Source organism: Triturus cristatus, chromosome 5_2 (genome assembly GCF_964204655.1).
Source record: "Triturus cristatus chromosome 5_2, aTriCri1.1, whole genome shotgun sequence".
Taxonomy (NCBI): domain Eukaryota; kingdom Metazoa; phylum Chordata; class Amphibia; order Caudata; family Salamandridae; genus Triturus; species Triturus cristatus.
Window position 1 is genome coordinate 623578596 of NC_140588.1, and position 16428 is coordinate 623595023.

Genomic DNA, 16428 nt, shown 5'->3' on the forward strand with positions numbered 1-16428 from the left:
ATATTAGTCCATAGGACCAAGCTGATAATTTTATAACGGTTTAACTGGACTTGCTTTATTTTGATTTATTCTTACAACGTATGGTTTTAATTGTGTTTTTAGTGTATGCCCACGTAACAGACTTCTTTTATCAATGACTTATATTCGTATATATTTTTGTCTATTTTACGTGGTGCTGGCTCATTCAACTGTAATTACAAATTAGAACTCTGGTGTCTGAGCCTGTGCTCTAGTGAATTATTTTAATGATCTGTTACTTAACTTCACATGCACTTTTATGGTCTATTGACCAAGAGAAAGTTTTTATTTTAATTGAATTAAAATACCACACTTTCCAATCACCCAAAGCACAAAAGAAGCTGTCATTTATATTCAGAGTGTGCATTACCTAAATCTAAAGAGGTAGCACAGGGTCTCATGTACAAACTGATTTAACAGTTGCAAACCCTCCAATTCGGTAAATCGGGAAGGTTTGCATACGCTAAAACAAGTTTTCTAAATACACTTAACAGTTCAAAAAAGGTTTTCTATATCATTAAATGGGTTTATGAAACGTTAAAAATCGCTATTTGGAAGAAGTGTTTCAATAGTGTTCCTTTAAAATACTAATTCCTTAAGGTGCGTATTACTTTTTCGTGACCAAAATCTGGTCGCAAAACATTAATATTTTACCATCAACTCAAAGGAGGTGATAACCTATTTTCAAACCAGTAAGGGGTCCACAAGGACCCTTTCTGCTTTGTGAATGGTGAAAAAACATTTTCTAAGAGTAGGCAGTGGAACAAAAACCCTAATCTTAAAAAAGTTTGTGAATATTTTTTTTTTTTTTAAACATATCCAGTTTTGATTTCAGGAAAAGAGGCTGCAAATCCCAAACACGGTGGTCTTTCCGCCCCACCAGGCTATCATGGTTGTGATTGTAGCCAATCATAGTGGGGTATAATTTGCACCTATTTCATTAATATTAACGAGGTAGGTCAAATTGCAACCCACTAACATTCGGTATTTTTTAAACTGGCCTATCAATATATAGGTTGGTTCACAAAATAAGAATGCGTTCAGTACAAGTCGTTGCACAAATTCCAACCTCTATTATGTAACGAATTCTTTGTACATGATGCCTACTATCATTTATTCCTAAAACTGCATTTTCAGCCACTATTCACCCGAGTAGGCATAACCACTGATTTCAAACTATAAAACACTTTCTCTAAACAAGAGACCTTTGACTTCAGTATAGATTTTAAGTCCTCCTTGTAAGAATCGTTATTCTGCTCTTCAAAAGGACCCTGAAGCAAGGAGGATGAAACAAAGAAAGTTTTCTCTCTTGGTTGTGAGTGTGCCTCAAAAATCGATCTTTTTTTAATAGAAGTGCATCTTTAGAAAATAGATTAAAATGTTTGTGGACTAGGGATGCATCGACCTCCCTGGTGACCAAATTAAATGAGGCTTCTGAGTTCACAGCTACTACCTAATTATACCAACAACAACCGTCTACTATCTAAATTGATACCTCTTCTTGATGCTATTTTGAGAAATAATCAGAGAAACTAGCTCACAAGGGAAACAGCTCTATTTGGCCAAAACATGCACACTGGAAGTATTTACAGGGTCATTAGCTTTAATGACTCAGCATGACAATAGATGTCTTCTAATAGCGACAGGCCTACTGAGCTGATGTGAGGTAGAACTAATGTAAATAAAGGCAATATTTATGAATGGGTGTAGGAGAGTAGGATCTGCACTTATGTTGCCCCCACTTTTTTTCTGATGTAAACACTGGTTTCTGGCTATAGTCTGGCTGGGTCCCTGCTAATCAGGGCCCCAGTCTCTCTGAATGACTTGGTGCGCATATTAGATGCACTAGTGATTGGATACTGGGGTACCTTATGAGCCCCTAGTATATGGTACCTTAGGTACCTAGGGCATAGGCACTTCACCGGCCTACCAGGGGCTGCAGCATGTATTATGCCACCCCTGGGAAGCATTCTCAATCTGACACGACAGGCCTGCTACTGCAGCCTGTGTGAGGTAGTGTTTGCACTCCTCACAGAGATATAGGTTCCTATATCTCACCATACACACACATATAAACATATCAGCCACCCCTATGGCAGGCCCTATCAATCCTGAGGGCAGGGTTCATGGTTTACAATGTGAGGGGGTGCCTCTGCATGAGCAGGGCCCCTCTGCAGCTACCAGAGTCTATTCTCTATGGCTGTTTGTGGATGCGGTTAAACCATATACTCTTAAGTGCATTAAAATGCTAACTTTGGAATGACTGCATCAAAACATGTCGTGTTTGGTGTCAAACAACTTGGAATCATACCCCCATATCAGTCCCTGATGTGGGAGCATGATCCCACCCTTCTAGAGGGGACGACATGTAAAACAATAGAAATCCTATACAGCCCTGGCATCCCAAAATAGATGCCACCAGCACAGACACTGGGCTGCCCTCCTGCTGCTGACTGAAACTCGCAGTGGAGGAAGCCCAACAAAAGGCATCCTGTCACAGGGAGGTGTCACCACCTTCCAGACAGGATTTAGTGTATTGGAGCTGGGTGGGTGCACTCCTAGAGTGCTTTGAAGTCCTGCACTGGGGAAGCAATAGGCGCCTCTGTGCATATGCCAGCTCAAACCGGTTCATGGGCTACCTGTCCCTGCTCTGGTGTGAAACTGGACAAAGGGAAGTGGGTGTAACCACCCCCTACCCTGACCCTCCCAGAGGAGTGGTCTTAGAGCTAGTCCCTCCCCTATCTTCACTATAAGATAGCAAACTTTGCCATTGCAAATCAGATAACCCTGGATGACGCTCTACAAAGAAGAATCCTGGCCCTTCGACGTTCCACTACCTTTGGAAGACAGAAGAATCTCCCTTGGAGTCAAGGAGTGACTCCCCTGCTTGGCAGGCAGCAAAAACCTTAATCAACGATTGCAAACTTTCCCGCTCCCGCTGGAGTTCGAAGTCCCTGCTGCCCCAGAAGTAGATTTCCTGACTTCTCGATGGCCATTGTGAGTCCCTGGCAGAGCTGTGGTGAGTGGGCCCCACGAGTGACGAGGAACAGCAATACCTGGGGAACGTGCACTATTGTTGAGTGCAATCCTTTCACGACATTCTACAAGCTTGTGCTTTGGACCATTTGTGGCCCAATCCTCCAGCAGGTTTTGCAGTGAAAATCGGAGGCCTACCCCATCCCGAGTGACCGTGGGCTCCTGTGAAGCATTTCCTGAAGAGGTATCTTTGAGATCACTTGCCAATTAGCTTGTGGGTCCCCTGAAGACTTTCCTATCAACTCAAAGGGCTTGCCTGATTGCTCCAGGCCACCCCTCACTTACCCTTGCTGGGTGAGTCCCTCAGACCTTGCTGGTCTACACCATCGACTTTCTTCAGTTTACACAAGACTTGCAGTTGCCAAGGCTTATTGCCTCCAATCTGTTGCCGACACCGCAGTCAGCTGCAGACATTGTGGGACACTCTTAATCCAGCTGCTGGTCATCATCGATCCCTCCTAGACCTCGTGAGCAAAGAGTCAAAACACCATCGATGACCTGAAATCACCCGACATCTGTGGTCATCCATCTTCCTGGCCACCGGTCACTGGCAAGTGACTTTGAACACTGTCCCTTCAATTTTCAGGTCTTCTGCATCTTGAATCCACCCTTTGATTCCACCGGACACTTCTTCAGTCGATGCAAGCAGCAAGTCTTCTTTGGTCTCCATAGAAAACAGCGACTCGACCCAACACCAAAAGACACCTATGCACCCGGCTTCCCTGGGTGAGGTAACTCATGCACTCCGGTGCCCTAGTGTGTGTTGGCCCTCGAACTACTTACCTTGTAAGTGGCTTGCTTGTAGACTTCCTCGAAGTACCCTAAAACTTAAAAAATCAAACCGCGACTTGCACCATTGTAATCAATAGGGAACCCGTGGCTGTGTTCACACACCGCACGCGTCTCCCGTGGGCCTGTTACTTACCTGCTAACACTGCAGTAGTGAAGCCCCAGCGATTCCCTAGGCCTTGTCATTTTGCAAGTCGACATTCTTATACCATTTTCTTAGTATATGGTCTTGAACGCCCCTAGGGCTCCAGCCATATTTGTGCTTAATTTATTGTGAAACGTTGACATTTGAATGTGTATCTGGCTTCTAATCTCATAAAGAGATTAGTAGAGTGTGTCTAGTAGTAAATACATATATATTTGATATATATACCTGTGTGGTGCCCTTTCATTTGGTAATTCAAGAGATTATAAGGTAAAACAAGCTGCTTTACATTCCTCTGAGACTTAGCCTAAAGGCTTCTCGACACAGCTACCACCAGGATAGCTTTCTTTAAAAGGTTGTCTTAAACCTATCTACCATAAGAGTCGAATTGGACTGGTGCAAGGTGGCCACTATAACTAGTGACCAGCATATGCCAGGCCAACTTCCCACAATGGGGCTGTGTAGAATATAGAAATTTAAATCCTAGCATCCATGACTTTTTCATTTCTGCCAAGAGAACCACCAATAATAGCAAATCTTGGGAAAGCTTACCCCTCACAAGAAGCGTGGTATTAGACCTTGATGTTTGTCCCGACTTACATACTACGATCTCTGTCAAAGCACAACTGTATAGCGTTGGCATCCCCAAACATAGTCCTGGTATCCATGAAAATGACTCTTTTCTAATAAACAAAGTCAAACACTGGACTCGATCTGTGCGGAATTGTTCATCAGTGATAAGTTCTGACATATATAGAGCAACAGGAATTGCAGCCCTCAATAAGAGCGAAGATGCTATGTGTTGGAGCCGGCCTTGTGGCGTGGTCCTGTTCCCCCTCGCTAAGCCGCACGAGGTCCCCTGCACCTCGGGGCTCCTCCATTTTGGATTGTACGTGACTCTACGCAACCGCCTACGTGACCCCGCTCCACCCGGCCTCGGTCCCAGCAAGGCCCGACATCGAGGCGCCAACCCCTGGCCAGGGGGATACCACGTGAACACTTCCCCACTCCCGGCGGAGGGCAGTATCGATGGGACCCCCAACCGTCCTCCCACACCTAGGTGCGCTCGCCCCCCAGCTCTCTGGGGCCTGGCGCCTCTCCTGCTGGGCGTCTGGCCGCTCCCAACCCGGCCTCTCCGCCCCCCGGACGCAAGGGTCTGGACATCAAAGGGCTTCAGACCTATATCTGGGGCGACCCGGCAACAAGACAGCAGTTGTATCCCGGAGTCAAGAGCCCTGCTGATCGGATCGCGGCTGACCTCTACGGAGAAAGACTCATCCTGGAACCACACTCTGAGCCCTGCTGACTACGTCGCGGCTCCACCGTGCTTAAAGACCTTCACGAACCTTTGGGGCCCTGCTGACGCTGTCGCGGCCCGACCTTGTTGAACTTACCATCGGAGCCCTGCTGACCGTGTCGCGGCTCGACCCAAGCGAGCTACCTCCCGAGCCGTGCAGACACCGTCTCGGCTCTCCACGTCCGAGCTGCTTGGAGACCAGCACGCAAGGTTTGGCGCAGAGCCTCCCCGTACCAGGCTGGTACTAAGACTGTCCCGCTACCCTGTCCCTACAAAGACATTGAGACTCTTTCTGGATCACTCGATCCCACTGTAAATATTGAATGTGCTACCATTGATAAAGTACCGAGATAAGCAACTGATACGGAGTCCTGTGTGGTGGTGTTACTGGGCCTAGTACGACCCCAAGAGAAGGACCTCTCCCAGGAGGCTTCTCAGCGGCGCTCGGCTATAACCTTGCGGTAGGAAGGTGCCCCGGAGTGGTCCCCCCGACTCCCCGGTGGTCCTCCCTCCAACATTTGGTGGCCAGCGACGGGATCCGAGCCAGACGCAATCGTACAGGCAAGTAACGCACCCGCTACCTAACCACACGGAAAAAGAACGATGAACGGCCAAGAAGCAACCGTGGCCGCAACCTTCCAGCCAGAAAAACTGGAAGAATACACCCACAAAGAACTGAAACAATTCTGCGAGGACAAAGGGATCCCAACCACAGGATTGGGCACCAAGGAAGAAATGCAGAAAGCCCTGAAAGCCTGGGCAGAATCCGAGGCCACTCCACCCCGAGCCGAAGGGACCTCGGCCCGGGACGAAAACCTGCCACCGACCATAACCCCGACAGATGGGGGACGAAGCATCACGGAAGCCGGCCTATCCCACGAAGAAATACGAGAACGGGAGAGGGTCCGGACACACGAATTGGAACTCGCACGACTCCGGCTGGACGGTGAACTCCTGCTGGCGGAGAAAAAATTAGCCTTGGAGCAACTACGGCTGCAGGAGGAAATCGAAGAAAAGAAACGGCATCGAGAACTAGAAGAGAAACGGCTAACCCTCGAGCACGAGAGGGGCCTCAAGGAACTCGAACTGAAATCCAAAACGGGGGAGACCAGCACCCCTGGAGCCCGGGACGCTCTGCCACTGACCGAGTCAAAGGTTCATATCCCCAAGGATGTCGTCAAGGAATACTACAAAAATGACGACATCCAGCAATGGTTCCTAGCCTACGAGGTAGCCATGACCTCCCATCGGGTACCCCGGAAGGATTGGGGTGCCGGGCCTATGGGGAAGGTTCCTCAGCGAGGGCCAGGATACCCTGCTGCAACTCCCCGACGCGGTGATGACATCATACGACCACATGAAAGAAGCCCTGCTCACCCGCTACGGACTATCAGCCGAGATGTACCGGCAGCGCTTCCGGGACTGCAAGAAGCTCCCCGGTACCACATGGGTCGAATACGTGGACTTCTTCAGCAGGGCCTTTGAAGGGTGGATAAAAGGGAGCAAGGTCACCTCGTACAACGAACTGTTCGACCTCATTGTCTGGGAGCACCTCGCCAACAACTGCTTTGTCGAACTAAGGCAACACCTCCTGGACAGTAAGCTGACCGAGCCCCGGAAGCTCGCCGCCGAAGCCGACCAATGGGTCAACACCCGGGTCCCCCGGAACCCCGTGGGGGACTACCAACGGAGTACCACGGGACCTCCTCGCCAGCAGGGCGGAGGAGGGGGGTCCCACCGCAGTCGAGAATTCCCAGCCGGGCCACCCAGAAGCCCACCACGAGGCCAAGCCGCCAACCACACGTCCCCGACCCTGGTCCGTAGGGGGACCCCCGTCGCCAGGCCTGGACCCCGACCAACAGTGACCTGCTTCGGCTGCCAAAAGACAGGCTACTATGCGAGCGACCCGGCCTGCCCCGTGAACCGACGAAATGGGACCGCTGGGCCCCCTCCCCGACAAATAGCCGCCGCAGCCCTGGGGGAAGGAGAGGAAGAGGAGGAAAACCGTGACGACGGGTCCCCCGAATGGGAACCGGCTGCCATGTCACTCGTATGCCTGGGCTCCCGAGAAATGGTGCCCCGAGCTGCCATCCTGAGCAACACCCAGAAGTACCAGCAGTGGGTCACCATCAATGGACAACGGGCCGAAGCCCTCCGGGACACTGGGGCCAGTGTGACCGCTGTCCGCTGCCACCTGGTGACCCCCGAACAGATCCTGCCGCATGTCCTATGCCCTGTCCGGACCGCGGACAACACCGAAAGCATGTGCCGGATGGCCAGGATCCCCTTTGAGTGGGGAGGAGTGTCAGGCACCCTCAAAGTAACTGTCCGCGACGACGCCCCAGTGGATTGCCTCCTGGGGAACGACCTAGAGAGCTCCCCCTGGGCCCAGGTGGAGCGCCGAGAGCATCTGGGGATGCTAGGGCTGCCCGAGTGGGCCTGCGCCACCACCCGGTCCATGACCGCCCAACCAGCCGCTGCAGCGGCCCCCGACGAACCTACGGGTCAAGAACCGCCACCCTCCTCCGGCACGGAGGAGCCTGACGAAGAGGCCGGGCCATCCGAACTTTCCCCCGACGAGGCCGCCTCCCTCAGCGAGATCCCCGAGCTGGCCCGGTGGCGCCACGACGGGGGCCCCACCCGCGAACAATTCCAGCAAGAGCAGAAGGCCTGCCCGTCCCTTGAGGGGGCCCGACAGCAAGCGGCCGCCCAGGCCTCGGGGGACCCCACGGGGACCCACTGGATCTATTGGGACAAATACTTATTATATAGCGAGCAGAAAGTCGCCGAGCTGGGAGCCGGCCGGGTGTTGGTGGTCCCCCTCCGATTCCGAGAGTTCCTCCTGAACCTGGCGCATGACGTGCCCCTCGCCGGACACCTCGGGCGAGACAAAACCTACAGCCGCCTAGTGACCCATTTCTATTGGCCCCGAATGCGGAGAGACGTGGACCACCACTGCCGGTCCTGCCAGACCTGCCAGGCTAGCGGGAAGACTGGGGGTCGAATCAAGGCCCCCCTCCAACCATTTCCAGCCATCCACACCCCGTTCGAACGAGTAGGGATCGACATCGTGGGGCCCCTCGACCCCCGAACCGCCCTGGGACACCGCTTCATCCTGGTACTGGTCGACCACGCCACCCGATACCCCGAGGCCATCCCGCTCCGCACTGTGACAGCTCCAGTGGTGGGCCGGGCCCTGATGGGCATCTTCTCCAGGGTGGGGTTCCCCCGAGAGGTGGTGAGCGACAGGGGTACGAACTTTATTTCGAAGTACATGAAATCCCTCTGGCAACAATGTGGGGTCACCTACAAATTCACCACCCCTTACCACCCCCAGGGGAACGGACTGGTCGAGCGGTTCAACAGAACCTTGAAGGGGATGATCAAGGGCCTGGAAGAGCCCCTGAGGAGGAGATGGGACGTCCTGCTGCCCTGCCTCCTGTTCGCCTATCGAGAGGTACCACAGAAATCCCTGGGCTTCAGCCCATTCGAACTGTTGTATGGGCACCCCGTCCGAGGGCCCCTCAGCCTGGTCAAGGAGGGCTGGGAGGCGAACGTCCAAGATGCCCCCCCGACGTCTACCGGTACCTCCTGGCCCTGCGGAACCAGACTCGGAAGTTCCGGGTCCTGGCAGAAGCCAACCTCGAAGCCAGCCAAGAAGACATGAAACGCTGGTATGACGAAAATGCCTCAACCATCGAGTTCGAGCCGGGCCAGCAAGTCTGGGTCATGTCGCCCGTGGACCCCTGCGCCCTGCAGGAAAAGTGGACCGGGCCCTTCAAGGTGGTTGAGAGGAAGAGCCCCGTAACCTACCTGGTCGACATGGAGTCCCCAAGGAACCCCCTCCGGGTCTTACACGCCAACCGGCTCAAGCCCCACTTTGCACGAACCGAACTAAGCCTGCTGCTGGCTACCGACGATGGGGGCGAAAGCGACTCCGAGCCCCTACCCGACCTCCTGGGGTCATCAAGCCAAGACGGCTCCCTGGAGGGCGTCCACCTCTCCGCCACCCTGACCCCAGAACAGCGCCATGACTGCCGGAAGCTGCTGCGACCTTTTGCTGCCCTCTTCTCTCTCACGCCCGGGGTGACCCCCTGGTGCGTCCACGACGTGGACACCGGGGACAGCCCCCCTGTGCGACACCGCGCCTACAGAGTGCCCGACCGAGTCCGAGCCTGCATACAGACCGAGGTCTCCAGGATGCTCGCCCTCGGAGTCATCGAGCCATCGGACAGCCCGTGGGCCAGCCCTGTGGTCTTGGTGCCGAAGGCCGCCGCCCCGGCACCCCCCCCGGAACTCAGATTTTGTGTAGACTACAGGGGCCTGAACGCAGTCACCAAGACCGATACCCACCCCCTGCCACGGGCAGACGAGCTGATCGATCGCTTAGGGGCCGCCCGCTACCTAAGCACCTTTGATCTCACCGCTGGGTACTGGCAGATCAAGCTCACCCCCGGCGCCCAGGAACGATCCGCTTTTTCCACCCCCGATGGGCACTACCACTTTCGGGTAATGCCCTTCGGTATGAAGAACGCCCCAGCGACCTTCCAGAGGCTGGTGAACAAGGTCCTGGCCGGGCTAGAAGCTTTCAGCGCGGCCTACCTAGATGACATTGCAGTCTTCAGCAACCACTGGGCCGCGCACCTAGGACACCTCGGAGAAGTCCTGGCCGCTCTCCAAAGGGCCGGGCTCACGATTAAGGCCAGCAAGTGCCAGATCGGTCAAGGATCCGTGACCTATCTGGGCCATCAGGTGGGGAGTGGCCAGGTGGCGCCCCTCCAGTTGAAGGTCGATGCCATCCAGGCGTGGGAGCCCCCCGCAACCCAAACAGCTGTCCGGGCCTTCTTAGGCCTCACAGGCTACTACCGGCGATTTATCAAGGATTATGGCAGTATTGTGGGGCCCCTCACGGAGCTCACTTCCAAGAAGCAGCCCAAGGCGGTGCACTGGACGCCCCGCTGTCAGACCGCTTTTGAAGCCCTCAAGGCGGCCATGTGCGCTGCCCCTGTGCTACAGGCCCCTGACTACAGCAAGGAATTTGTGATCCAGACCGATGCCTCGGAGTACGGGGTTGGGGCGGTCCTCTCCCAGGTGGACACCGAGGGCCTCGACTGACCTGTGGCCTTCATCAGCCGCCGACTGCTGCCACGAGAACAGAGGTGGAGCACCATCGAGCGGGAGGCCTTCGCTGTGGTATGGGCTCTCAAGAAGCTCCGGCCCTACCTTTTTGGCACCCACTTCAGAGTCCAAACTGACCACCGGCCCCTGCGGTGGCTAATGCAAATGCGGGGCGAGAACCCCAAGTTATTGTGATGGTCCATCTCGCTGCAAGGGATGGACTTCACCGTGGAGCACCGGCCCGGCAACGACCACGCCAATGCCGACGGCCTGTCCAGATTCTTCCGCCTCGGCGAGGAGAACCCCCAAGGAGATGGGTGACTCTCCCTGCCTTAAGCTGGGGGGGACGCGTGTTGGAGCCGGCCTTGTGGCGTGGTCCTGTTCCCCCTCGCTAAGCCGCACGAGGTCCCCTGCACCTCGGGGCTCCTTCATTTTGGATTGTACGTGACTCTACGCAACCGCCTATGTGACCCCGCTCCACCCGGCCTCGGTCCCAGCAAGGCCCGACATCGAGGCTCCAACCCCTGGCCAGGGGGATACCACGTGAACACTTCCCCACTCCCGGCGGAGGGCAGTATCGATGAGACCCCCAACCGTCCTCCCACACCTTGGTGCGCTCGCCCCCCAGCTCTCTGGGGCCTGGCGCCTCTCCTGCTGGGCGTCTGGCCGCTCCCAACCCGGCCTCTCCGCCCCCCGGACGCAAGGGTCCGGACATCAAAGGGCTCCAGACCTATATCTGGGGCGACCCGGCAACAAGACAGCAGTTGTATCCCGGAGTCAAGAGCCCTGCTGATCGGATCGCGACTGACCCTACGGAGAAAGACTCATCCTGGAACCACGCTCTGAGCCCTGCTGACTACGTCGCGGCTCCACCGTGCTTAAAGACCTTCACGAACCTTTGGGGCCCTGCTGACGCTGTCGCGGCCCGACCTTGTTGAACTTACCATCGGAGCCCTGCTGACCGTGTCACGGCTCGACCCAAGCGGAACTACCTCCCGAACCCTGCAGACACCGTCTCGGCTCTCCACGTCCGAGGTGCTTGGAGACCAGCACGCAAGGTTTGGCGCAGAGCCTCCCCGTACCAGGCTGGTACTAAGACTGTCCCGCTACCCTGTCCCTACAAAGACATTGAGACTCTTTCTGGATCACTCGATCCCACTGTAAATATTGAATGTGCTACCATTGATAAAGTACCGAGATAAGCAACTGATACGGAGTCCTGTGTGGTGGTGTTACTGGGCCTAGTACGACCCCAAGAGAAGGACCTCTCCCAGGAGGCTTCTCAGCGGCGCTCGGCTATAACCTTGTGGTAGGAAGGTGCCCCGGAGTGGTCCCCCCGACTCCCCGGTGGTCCTCCCTCCAACACTATGGGAATTAAATACTGACATAAAGGATGGCCTCCTAACACTGGACTGTCCATCGTATCCCTCTTAGTCTTCAAAATCTGAATTTAAGTCAATGGCATATCCCATGCAAGGAGAAATGCCTACTTGTGATGGTCCATCTAACATGATTAGAGCCCTTTCAATAGATAATAAACTCTCCACACCATTGAAAATCTCACTAAGGCATGTGATCCTGCTGACCATGCAACCAGGGTCCACCTTGAGGTGACAACGATTATCATACTGAGCCAGTCATTGAAAAGCAGAATTAAATGGTCTTGGATAGCCTGTGATTTATTTCTTGGAATATCACAGGGCTAAAAAGGAAAATAAAATACTCTAGCTGAGTTGGGTTTATACAGAATGTGACATTTGTTCATTCCAAGAAGCCTGGTGAACTATTTTTATTGAGGGGTTTTCTAATTATAGTATTGAAACCATTTCTCCAACAAGTCAAAGTTACCCTTGTGGCTGTCTCACAGTTTGAATTAGAGCAGGCATAGCCCAGTCAGTTTTAGTTTTGGATAGTGCCAGTAAGGATGTCCAACATCTCATATCCATCTTTCTATCAGGTATAGAAATAGTCTGTGCTTGTATGTGCTCTGGAAACTATTCTAAATAATCCCACATTGGATATGAATACCATCTTAATTGCTAGAGACATGGAACAAAAACGTGAGCCTTCCATTATTTCTCATAACAATTACTACTGAAAAAGATGAAATATGGGGAATTCCAGAAGTAGAAACAACCCACTTAAAAAACATGTAACCCTATCAATTCAATTGACTTCCCCTAGAATGGAATTTGGCTCCTAAGCTTGCAATGGCCCAAGTGATCTTGATATTCCTGCTATGACTGGTAAACGTACCTTCGATAATGGGTGGTGGACCAGCCATATTGATTATGTACCTAGAAGCAGATGGTCTTGTATTACAGAATTTTAGATCACTTCCGCAACAGAGAGCGATCATGAGCCACTTGTTCTCACCTTAAATCGGGATTTGTTTAAAAAAAATTCTGACAATGGGAAGAACCTAACCGTTATACCCAGGTTTGACAGACCAATTGCTGTATCTAACAATAGAAGGGACATAAAGTGGGCAAATATGTTTGGTCGGATAGGTTTAAAAATGTTCATGCTATAATAGCTGATATTGATAATAATTTTAGATTTGGTGCTCCTGTAAGTGATGAACAGAGTATGAAGACACTCAATTTTCCTAACCAAAGAAATAAAGACAAATACGCCTCCAAAAAGGCCATCACATACCTGGTTTGATAAGTATTGTAAATTAAAAAGGGAGTTGTTAGCAGTTTTAAAAGCTGGGATAAGGCCCAATATAATTGAGGCAAGGAAAGAGTATTCTGAAATAATCAATGCAAAAAAATGTTAGTTGCAAGAACAACAATGGTTCTCTTTGTTAGCAGCCTTAAAAACTAAGGATGCAAAGACCTTTTGAGATATTATTACCAATGATAGCTTAGCTGAAAGACAAACCCCAGAAACCCATACACTTCCATCAGTATCGGCTGAATATTCGGAAGAGGTATACAACTCATCGCAAGTGCATTCAGCGCCCCTCGCTAGCCTGCCATCTTTAGGAGGATGCCATTTAATGTCATTATTAGTTTGAAATCAGAGACCACGCTAGGCTTAGACAAGGTCACAGGAGACTTATTCAAGCAAGAACCTAGGTTATGGGTCCCATAGTTCCATACAATCTTTAACACCATATATATGGGGGCTTTGTTACCTTACTCAAGGATAAGGTTGAAATCCTACCTGTCCATAAAAAGGCAGGCTAGTCGACCCTTATAATTACAGATCAGTTAGCCTTATCAACACAATTCTGAAGATATGTGCTAGATGTATTTTGAATAGGTTGATAGATTGGATTGTGGCCAATGATATTTTTCCATGCTTGCAATTCGATTTAAGTGAAAACTTGAGGACATATGAGCAAGTTTTTGGTTTCTTAATCTACTCTGGAAAGTCATCTCTCTTGCAAATCTGCTACTCTTTGTTGCCTGTGCTGAGCTTTATCCGGTTTCCAACACCGTAACTCTTTCTATCTATTAAGAAACATTGGTAATAGCTGGACTCTCATATAATAGTTTGCTATTAATTAGGCAACTTTTTTCAAGTAATTTTGCTAATTGTAGATGTGATGGTTCTGGTGAAACCACTTGTTGCATTCCTATTAATGCAGAATTCTGACAGAGTTAAGTTTTAGCTCCAATCCTTTTTATTCTGTTCCTCGACAAAGTAGTTGACCATCTCTTATATTGTAAGCATAATGCATCCTCCTGGGCTGGAGAAAAAATCTACACTGTGCTATTTGCAGATGACACTTAGTCAATATCCAAAATTGTCTGTGACATCAGTAGTTTTTCCAAGTACTGTATCTTAAAAGTTTTCTAACTGATTTTTAATAAAACTAAAGTAATGATTTCTATTTCTCCCAAGAACTATAAGAAGTCAAACACTTTAAGTGTGACTGTCTTGAAGAAAATGCATGAATTTGATTATTCAAGGGAGTGCCTCTCTGATACACTGAATTGATCCAATCAAACTGAAAGTAATGGAATACTTTTGAAGCACAAGTCCATGGCCATTCTGGAGTTTGCTAGTCATCTTGGTTCTATTCTTCAGCCACTTAGTGGCTCAAAAAGTAGTTCTATTAAATTACTACTTGAACTACAAAAACACCCTCCAAATGTGCCACTGAATCTGGACTTGAGCATGCAATTGATTTGGGCGCTTGCTAATTCAATATCCTTGTTTTCATTGTGCCAAATGTGGTCTTTTAAGACCTTATTCTCTTATTGTGAGACTTTAGCCAATATTCTTTCTTAAAAGACCCTTCCTTAGCTAACATACATCAAACAGTTTTAACAAAAAGTAGGTTTCACCAAATGCCTGTCTAATCCAGATGAAATAACTCCAGCTGACATAAACATGTGAAATGTATATTGGTCAAGAATAGATCTAAAGAAATTTTATGGCTGTAAAAATGGCACTTTGGCAGAATGTTACCTGGAACACAAATCTGTACCCAAATTCAAATCCTTCCTTGATGAGATACATACTATCTTGGCCAAAGTCTTGTTTATAAAGTTCAGACTTGGCAGTTCACTTTTTGGTGTGTTTGTTGGCAGTTTGGTCAGACATTAAAAATTCTAAACGTTGCAGTTATTTTTATAACATAGAAGAGAATATCTTATTCTGACCATTATACCATGCACACAGGAGATATTGGATATTACCTATTTATAGAAATTTCTGAGTAAGAACCCATGTATCGCCTCTAGAATTGAGCACACTTCTGTGTCACCAGAGATTTGTTTGCTGTATCAAGTTTCTTATTGTCAGCCTAGAGGAAAAGGAAACAATATTGGGACCTTGTGTAATAACGTACTTGGGGAAATCTTGTATTAAAAATCTCGACTGTTGCTCTTTTGCTGCGAATAGACTAATGACATACTTTTTAGTGCTATTACCATTGTTGATGTCAAGAGTTTCCCATTTGCACTGATCATCCGTGGGATAAATGCTCGCTTCCTACCTTTTTGTGTTTCTCTTTTAGTGTTGGAAAAAAGCCCCCTTACTGAGGTTTTGTGAAATAACATAGGGCACGATTCACAAAAGTAATCTGAGTCAAAATCCTAACTTTACGACTTTCGGTATTCACAAAGGGCATTTAGGAGTAGGAAAGTTAGGAATCCTAATCTTTACTATTCCTAAATGCCCTTTGTGAATACCAAAAGTCGTAAAATTAGGATTTTGTCTCAGATTACTTTTGTGCATTGGACCCCTGTTGTGCAACACTATTTTTCTTTGCCTGTATTTCCACTTTATTTGCATATATTTTATCTGCTTGTTTTATATTTTTATGATGTTTTATGGTTAAATAAACTTGTTGATGAGGAAGATGAGGATGACATATTGGGCATGATTATGATGTTGTGCGGACTTACATATGCCCGCACAGCAACGTAGCTCTCTGGAACCGCCCGACCTTAGGTCGGTGGTTATGACCGCAAGACTATGATGCGACCGTACCTAGGCCAGTCACAAACATCCATTTGTCAATGGAAGCTTGTACGGTGGGCAGTAAAAAGGTCCGCAGCACAAGCTTCCATTGACAAATGGATGTTTGTAAATATCCCAGCACTGTGTGGCAGGCACCGTGAGGTGCCTGCCTCACGGTGCAGGGATGTAAAGGGGGGCAATATAGGTTACCCCTTAGGCCCCATAGCGGAGGCCAGGTGGGAAGGAGGTCCTGCTAGGGGCCCCCAAAGACACTTTCCGACAGCCTTTTTAGGTCGGAAAGGCCGAAATAAAAAGGCTGTTGAAAAGTGGCATCATAATCCTGATGGCGGAACTGAGTCTGGCTCTGTCGTCATTATGGGATTATGATGGGTTCCGACGTAACAACGGGCTCCTTTAGCCCATCGGAAGAGACGTGTATGGTCCCTCTGCCCAATGCTTCCACCCGTCGCATCGTAATGCGGCAGGCAGACCTCAGGGGCAGATGTTGGTGTGTCCGACAACGACGTGCCACCGGTGTCAGACCCTCTGACATCATAATCAGCCCCTTTATTATCACCAAGTGCACTTGCAATATTGCACACAT